Raw genomic sequence first — 9445 nt, forward strand, 5'->3', positions numbered from 1 at the left:
GTATTGTAATGACTTGTTAAGCAGGATATTACTATCAGCTTTTTATATCAAATATTGTGAGAGAGAGAGAGAGAGAGAGAGAGAGAGAGAGAGAGAGAGAGATGTTATTGGAACGAGATATTAAAAAAGTATTGTAATGACTTGTTAAGCAGGATATTACTATCAGCTTTTTATATCAAATATTGTGAGAGAGAGAGAGAGAGAGAGAGAGAGAGAGAGAGAGAACAATTGCTGTCTGTTATGCTCTCTGTTATATAGGAGAGATTATTCTGTTGTTAAAATTTTGTGTGAAGAGGTTTCAGCTGATCCCTCCAGATTAGGAGGATCATTCCATACTCTCGCCACAGCTGGAATAAAACATTCTTTTTTTTTAGAATAGTGTAGAATCGAACCTTATGATGAACCAAACAAAACTATACGAATCGACCACATGTATAATATTACGTAATAGATGGTACAGTCCGGGAAGATCTGAATGCAAAGGAGGGTAATTATGAAAAATCTTAAACAACTTGCATACAGAACTACGGTGCCAGAGATTAATTAATATTAAGATCGGGAATAGAAAATTTAATAAATTGCAAGTTTTAGTTCAAACAATTAAGATGAGAGTCAGTAGATGAAGACCAGAGAGGATGCATTTGTTTCAATTAAATCTACCTCAATGTTCTTCAATCTATTCGAGTTCTAGATTGTACGAATTTGCGCGAATAATATTTCTAAATTCTATGGATTATTGAGTTATTGTCTGATATTTTAATTTTTAATAGATTTTTTTTTAGATTTTCTATTGATTTTTTATATATTTTCTAATCTTTATAATGCATTAAATCCACCTTAATATAAATTACAGTTCATAACGCCAGTGGTCCCATCTCACTTAAAGGTTTAAAGATCGCTCATGAATAGCAGAGGTAAGGGACAGTCATATTCCCAAAGAAAATTACTATCTATACTTAAAATTAGCGCCCTAGGTCACTATCAACTCAAGCTAGAACCAGGGAGGACCAGGCAATGGCTACTGATGACTAAGCAGGTAGACCTACAGTATATGTTCCCCTAAACACACCCTCAGCTCACAAGAATGGTGAGATTGCAGACACTACAAGAGACTATCGAACTTGAGCGAGTTTCGGAGGCCTGTTTAAATGTTGCCCATGAATGGCTGGGGCAAGGGACAGGGACATTGCTGTATCAAGCAGGACAATACCCTAGAGACTAACCATATACCCATATGATCAACGCCCAAGCACCCTCTCCACTCAAACTAGGACCAAGGAGGACCAGGCAATGGCTACTGATGACTTGACAAGTAGACCTATATGCTCCCCTAAACACTTCCTTTGCTCAAAAGGATGGTTAGGTTGCAGACACAACAAGAGATAATCGAGCTGGAATGGATCTCAAAGCCCAGTCCATCAGATCACCATGCATGGACGTTTTTAATAATATGGGTCGTCATTTTGTCCAACAAAAGGATCCAATTTATTCGTCGGTTTAGCCATGTTAATAGGTAACTTGTTCCCCTGTGTCATGCCGTTTTGAACAAGTATCCCTTTACGTACTTAAATGTCTAATAATCTTTAACGTACCTAATTTAATTGATCCAATTAAAATTCTAATTCACTTCTGTTCATGATAATAATCATTAAAAAAAAAAAAAACCACAATGAGAGCCTATTAAATAGAGCTAATTAACACGATCGCTTTCTAAATTAATTATCAAGCTCATTCACTGGAACCGAGTTAAAGTCAATGAATTATGATCATCAGCGTAGTTGTTGTTGTTGTTGTTGTTGTTGTTGTTGTTGTTGTTGTTATCATTATTATTATTATTATTATTATTATTATTATTATTATTATTATTATTATTATTGTTGTTGTTGTTGGGGCTCCAACAGGGACAACAGCCCAATAAGAGAAGGAAACAAGGAAAAATAATATTTTTAAAACTTTAACAAAATAACAAGAAGAAAAGTAAGATATAATAGTGTGCCCAAGTATAACCTCAAGCAAGAGAACTCTAACGCAAGACAGTGGAAGGCAAGGGTACAGAGGCTATGGCACTGCCCAAGATTAGAGAACAATGGTTTGACTTTGGAGTGTCCTTCTCCTTGAAGAGCTGCTTAGCATAGCTAATGAGTCTCTTATATTAAAATACAACAAAGCCAGGTACAGTAGGCTTCACTAACTCCGGTACACTGACGCATCGTTAGCTTCCCGTGAAGTGTACTGGAATTAATGAAGCCAACTGTACAAGCGTCAGCTAATTCCACTAAGAACTGCAACAACAACCCCCCCCCTCCCCCCAAATTACGCCCGGGTTATAATTCTTGCAAAGCATGAAACTGACACAGTTACACACGTTAAAGATACGCCGTATTTCATGCAAATTGCCCGGCAATTTCACGAATAAGAAAGCTGCTCTCGGAATTTACGATAAATAGAGGAAAATAAACTCAAACGTTTAAAATTGAAAGGGTACAATTTCTTACTGGCTCTTTTGTTACGGTGTTTACAAAATATTGCACGTCATGTAATAATATAAGTCTCGTTTATATGGAATGTAGTGGTGTTGAGTGTAGTATAATTAGACTCGTTCTCGTTTTCTAGGGAAGCAATTTTCTGTGTTGGACATGTCTTACAAAGCACGCGTTACAAAGAATGATCCTTTGGAGAGCAAACCAGCACGCACACACACACGTACACACATTATATATATATATATATATATATATATATATATATATATATATATATATATATATATATATATATAGAGTGTATATAATCCGTGACCGTTTTTCCTTTTGTCACCCAACTGATAGAGGAAGTGGTTCCATTTTTAATTTAATTCCAATTTAAAATCTTTTACACAAAAAACATCGTGACCCATAACTTCCTGTTATCCGAACTGGATACATATTTGACATTTATCAACATGGCGTTATTAAAAGCAATCAATAATTAATAAAGCTCAAGTACTTGACTGCTATACATAAGGATTTAATGTGAGCAAATTTTGACCTGATGGGCCAGCGAAATGCGACGTTAAGGTCAAGAAATACATTAGTGTCAGCAGACGGTTCAAAAGGCTTTATACACTCCAACGTATGTGGAATCCCCATACAACTACATACACTAACTGTATGTAAATTTCCCCACACAACTACATACACCAACGTATGTGAATTCCCCCATACAACTACATACACTAACTGTATGTAAATTTTCCCCATATAACTACATACACCAACGTATGTGAATTCCCCATACAATTACATACACTAACTGTATGTAAATTTCCCTATACAACTACATACACCATCGTATGTGAATTTCCCCCATTCAACCCTATACACCAACGTATGTAAATTTCGTAATATAACGATTAAATTCGTAGATAGGACACGTGGAAAAAGTAAATCCCAGCATGACTTTTAAATGGAACAGATTATCCTTGAAATGTTTACATGCAAAACAAGGGACAGAAATAGACACAAAGAGAGGGGAGGGGGTAAGAGTAACCAATCATTTTAAGAGTCGATAACAAATTCATTTATTGTTTTCTAATTAAAACAAATATAAAATTGACTACAATGATGATTAAAAAATAGGAAGTAAGAGAACACAACAACAACAACAACTACTAACGTAGCCGTTTCTAGCCCACTGCAGGACAAAGGCCTCAGATATCTCAGTTCATGTCTGAGTTTTGACCATTTCATTACCACGCTCGCTAGTGTCGACTGGTGATGGTGGGAGATTTTCGTCTGATTGCTCATACCAAAACAAGATAACACAAGGGTAGACGATATAAAAGTTAAGATAATAAAATAAACAAAAATAAGTATGAAAATGAAAGACAAAGAGAATCAAATGATTAGTAATAAAACGTAAATACACCAATAAAAAATATTAAGAAAATTAATCTTCAATTAAAGATTGACTGACATAGTAGCGTCACAGCAGAAAAGGTCAACTCCACGGATAACAAAAGCTAGCTAGCTAAAAAAAAAAAAAAAGAAAAAAAAAAAACAGAAAAAAAAAAAAAACGCGTCGATGCTTTCAAATTGAGATGTATTACCTTCCCAACGATGAGTTTTAGTGGAATTTAAAAACGTTTTTTTTTATGAATCATTCCAGTTTATTTGAGGCAATTACGTCCGGATTGATTGCTGTAGTTTAGCTTTTCACGATGATGACGAAAATCAATCTGGTGATAAAATGAATCACGGTAAATGATGACCCAGTTTAAATTGAGATTTTGTCGGCTAGTTTCCCCTGTCTATTGGATTAAAAAAGATTATTCAACTTAGACAGCATTCGGTAGAGCGCATATCTTCAACTATATAATATTGTATATCATAAGAAAATCAGTTGAATTAGACTATGCAAATTTTTGCACTAGTTTCATGTAAATGGGATAAAAATTGACCACGATATAGCAAAAACACGCCTTTGACCTTTTCGTTACCTTGACCTTTGACCCAATCATTCCCAAAAAAGAATCAAATTGTTTTTGGATCATGGCCAATCATTCCGCCAAATGTCACGAGAGTTGGTCAAATAATTTTTGAGTTATGCGAATCACAAACAAACAAACATAAATAAATAAATAAATAAATATACGTCTATCAAAACAACCTTCCCAACGAAGCCTTTGACAGAAAATATAGGTAACTGTGGATTAAAAGATGACATAAATATCCCAGAATGATCATCATCATCATCATCTCCTCCTACACGTATTCACCAGTCATCTCTGTCTTGAGCTTTTAAATTAATACTTCTCCATTCATCATATCCTACTTAGTGCTTCATAGTCCTCAGCCATGTAGGCCTGGGTCCTATTATTATTATTATCATCATTATTATTATTATTTTTATTATTATTACTGCAATAATAATAATAAAAATAATAATAATAATAATAATAATAATAATAATCATCATCATCATCTCCTCCTACGCCTATTGGCGCAAAAGGCCTCGGTTAGATTTCGCCAGTCGTCTCTATCTCGAGCTTTTAATTCAATACTTCTCCATTCATCATCTCCTACCTCACGCTTCATAGTCCTCAGCCATGTAGGCCTGGGTATTAAACTATTCTAGTGCCTTGGGAAGCCAAAATACTACAATTAATTGTAAGTTAATCACCCCTACTACATCAATTAAGTGACAGATAAAATAGCTTAGTAGTGTAACCAACATGACTCTTCATCCCTATTTGGTCAGACACATGTACGTCACATGGTGAAAGAATCAATGCATTATTATTATTATTATTACTATTATTATTATTATTATTATTATTTGCTAAGCTACAACCCTAGTTGGAAAAGCAGGATGCTATAAGCACAGAGGCTATAACAAGGAAAATAGCCCAGTGAAGATAGGAAACAGGGTAAAATAAAATATCTTAAGAACAGTAAAAACATTAAGATAAATATTTCCTATATAAACTATAAAAAAACTTTAACAAAACAAAGAGGAGAAATTAGATAGACGTACTGTTTTTGTTCTTGAGAGCCATATTTGTAAACAAAAATCAATACAGGATTACTGACATTTTGTTCGGGATGGTAATGAAGGTGATTTTAAAGGGAATTAGATTTTTAAATCAGTGAATCGAAGAGATTACATTAAAAACAATGATAATTTACACATTAAAATATTGACTTTTTTTTTTAAACTAACAGATCCAAAGGGAATCAAATTTGCAAACCAGTGAATCTAAGAGATTGCATTGCATTGAAACAGTAATTTACTAACTTAAAGTTAGGTAAAAATAACTTTCCTAAAAAAAAAAAAAAAAAAAAAAAAAGAAAAAAAAAAAAACCGTATCTTATTATGATACATTTGTAAAAAATTTATCGAAAGCTGGGTAAAATCAGTTTTTCTTCAAGGAATGGTACACACATTTCGCCAAGTACAGTTAATTTCAAGGGCATAGGTCAACATCTTAACAAGATAAGTAAATATCTGGCAATTGTACAATGTAAAGACTACACAAAAGAAGTTTACAATCCCTTCACTGTAAAATGTTTTTCATTATACTGCATTATATATCATCCACTTGGCTTGGTAAGCGATATATTAATCATCTCATATAGGGCATGAGCTACTTCTTGATACAGTTGCCAGATGCCTCCATAGCTAAACGTGGTGTTACCGAAATTCACAAAGGCAACTGTACCAACACCTGTAATATTTTGCAACCCAACTGGCGTAATTAGGTTGAAATGTTTTCTGTTTATATGATACCCTTTGATATTTGACTGGCGAGTAAACATTGTCAACGCATCTCTCTTTAACATAAAAATGTATAAATCATAACAATTATACTTTTGGTCAAGTTATCCTATAATGAATGTCACATATATTTGGACGAATTTTTTAACAATCAAACAAATAAAAAATATCTTAATTTTGCATCACAACAACCATACTTTTAGTCGAGTTATCCTATAATGAATGTCGCATATATTTGGACGATTTTTTTAACAATCAAACAAATAAAAATTTTGCATTAAATTTAATCATCTGAATCGGAAGGGCGTTTTTTTTCCCTTCGCGGGTTCCCAAATCACGTGACCTGATTTATAGAATAATTAATATTAATAAAATAATGAAATAACAATCAACACAACTCACATGGTTGCAATGATCAGCCTCAATCTTCAGATGGTTCACTGCAATTGAATTAGTTTCCCGGGAACTTACCTGCAAAAGAAAATAATAATCATTTGACATAAGTGCCTCTTCATTGTTTATATGACAGATCTATTCTATTATTGCTACTGATCTTAAGATATTTTATATTTCTAACTCATTATTTCTCATATATAGTTTATTTGTTTTCTTATGGAGCCCTTGGGATTATAGCATCCTGCTTTTCCAACTAGGGTGGTAGCTTAGCTAGTAATAACAACAACAACAACAACAACAATAATAATAATAATAACAACAACAACAACAATAATAATAATAATAATAACACAGCTTACAGCAGTTCTTTAATTGACCATAGCTAATGAATTTAAAAGGTTGCCGACATATAAAAACATAGGCGATATGAAAGTAAAAGAGTCTGGTTCCAGTTCCAGTTTCATCAGAATAAATACTCACCAGAACGTCAGCCGGGCAAGACTAACCTCCCAATGTGATGCCTAAACACATCAGTGGCCTCCCCAGTTAACAGTTTAAACTCAGGTCCCGGGCAGGGATCGATCTGCTGCCATGCGAATGCTAAGCGAACACATTACCCACTGTACTCGCCAGGAGACTATATCACAAAACAGCAATGTTGTTACTTTTCAGTTTTAATCAATATTAAAATACGAGTGTGTACTGTACATAATGTGTTAACAAGAGATATAACTTAATGGTGTTAATGATCTCAAAATATTTTATTTTGATTGTTATTACTTCTCTCGTAGTTCATTTATTTCTTTGCTTTCTTTCCTCATAGGGCTATTTTTCCATGTTGGAGCCCTTGGGCTTATAGCATCATGCATTTCCAACTAGGGCTGTAGCCTAGCTAGTAATAATAATAATAATAATAATAATAATAATAATAATAATAATAATAATAGAGTACCAGTTCGGGAAAAAGTGGCAACATTAATCATTAAATATGTTGTTGCACCATATTTGCAATATTCAAAGTATGAGTACATAACGTTGTTTACTTATAGATATTCGATTCATACTAAATGCTAATCAAGTGTAAATTAATTAGAATATTACAAATATAAGAAAATTAACAAATATCTTTTTGAAATATACATATAATGTACTTATAAGGTCACCATGGATGGTAATATAATTTACTGGGCAATAATTGGAATAATTAACAATAAACTCTTGCATAAATTACTAGAAAATTGACTTACACCAGTTTTTCATCGGCCAGAAATATACACATATCTACAATAGTATTTTTGATGAATATATTTTTGTATAATTATGAAAATTATCATTTTTAATCTCTCTCCTTTACTTCACTATGAAGATTTATATTACAAACTAGTAGGTAGTAGGTTGGCCATGGCAACAGCCGTCCGATGAGATACTACCGCTAGAGAGTTATAGGGTCCTTTGACTGGCCAGACAGTTCTACATAGGACCCTTCTCTCTGGTTACGGTTCTTTACCCTTTGCTTACACAGACACCGGATAGTCTGGCCTATTCTTTACAGATTCCCCTCTGTCCTCATACGCCTGACAACACTGAGAATGCCAAACAATTCATCTTCAACCAAGGGGTTAACTACTGCACTGTAATTGTTCAATGGCTACTTTCCTCTTGGTAAGGGTAGAAGAGACTCTTCAACTATGGTACGCAGCTCTTCAAGGAGAAAGACACTCCAAAATCAAACCTTTGTTCTCTAGTCTTGGGTAGTGCCATAGCCTCTGTACCATGGTCTTCCACTTTATTATGTTAGAGTTCTCTTATTTGAGGGTACACTTGGGCACACTGTTCTATCTAGTTTCTCTTCCTGTTGTTTTGTTAAAGTTTTTATAGTTTATATAGGAAATATTTATTTTAATGTTGTTACTATTATTAGAATATTTTATTTTTCCTTATTTCCTTTCCTCACTGGGCTATTTTCCCTGTTGGGGCCCCTGGCCTTATAGCATCCTGCTTTTCCAACTAGGGTTGTAGCTTAGATTTAATAATAATAATAATAATAATAATAATAATAATAATAATAATAATAATAATAATAATGTGTGCCCAACCCGCCAAAAATGAAATCTAAATATTTAGATATAAACACACGCACAAACACAGATTCAACCCTTTCCACCCCCTTCCGCTTTCCAAACTACAAGTCACTGGTTCGGCAATTTGTGGTAGAAAGTGGTTTCCGAGGGTTCCTCTCGGGGTACCCCCTCTCACTAAGGTATGACTGCTCCGTGATTTGAGCGTGATGGGATATATATATATATATATATATATATATATATATATATATATATATATATATATATATATATATATATATATATATATACCTTTGTGTCCCAAAACACAAACTAGCTTCACCTAAATTAAACAAGGCATTATATTGTACTGTATGTGCTATATGGGACCATAGTTATTTACGACATTGCTGGTTAACTCCAACACGCCCTTTAGATCTAACAAAATTCTTATTTTGATTTTCATCATCACCCTGAAATAATACTGAGCTTTAAAATTATTAATTTGAGTTTCATAAAAATTGTGAAATCAATTAAATCTAACCAGGCTTATATGAGACCAAAGCCAGGATCCTTAAACGAAAATAGGCCTAAGCTTGCAAACAAACCAGCTTCAGAATACAAAAACTAGGCCTAAGCTTACATCGATGTATCAGGAAAAATCTGCAGTTGGTATGTTAAACATAAAAAGTGCAATCTTTATCAGGATTTATACAGCAGAATATCTAGCAACG

The sequence above is a fragment of the Palaemon carinicauda genome, chromosome 33, assembly GCF_036898095.1.
Source record: "Palaemon carinicauda isolate YSFRI2023 chromosome 33, ASM3689809v2, whole genome shotgun sequence".
NCBI lineage: Eukaryota > Metazoa > Arthropoda > Malacostraca > Decapoda > Palaemonidae > Palaemon > Palaemon carinicauda.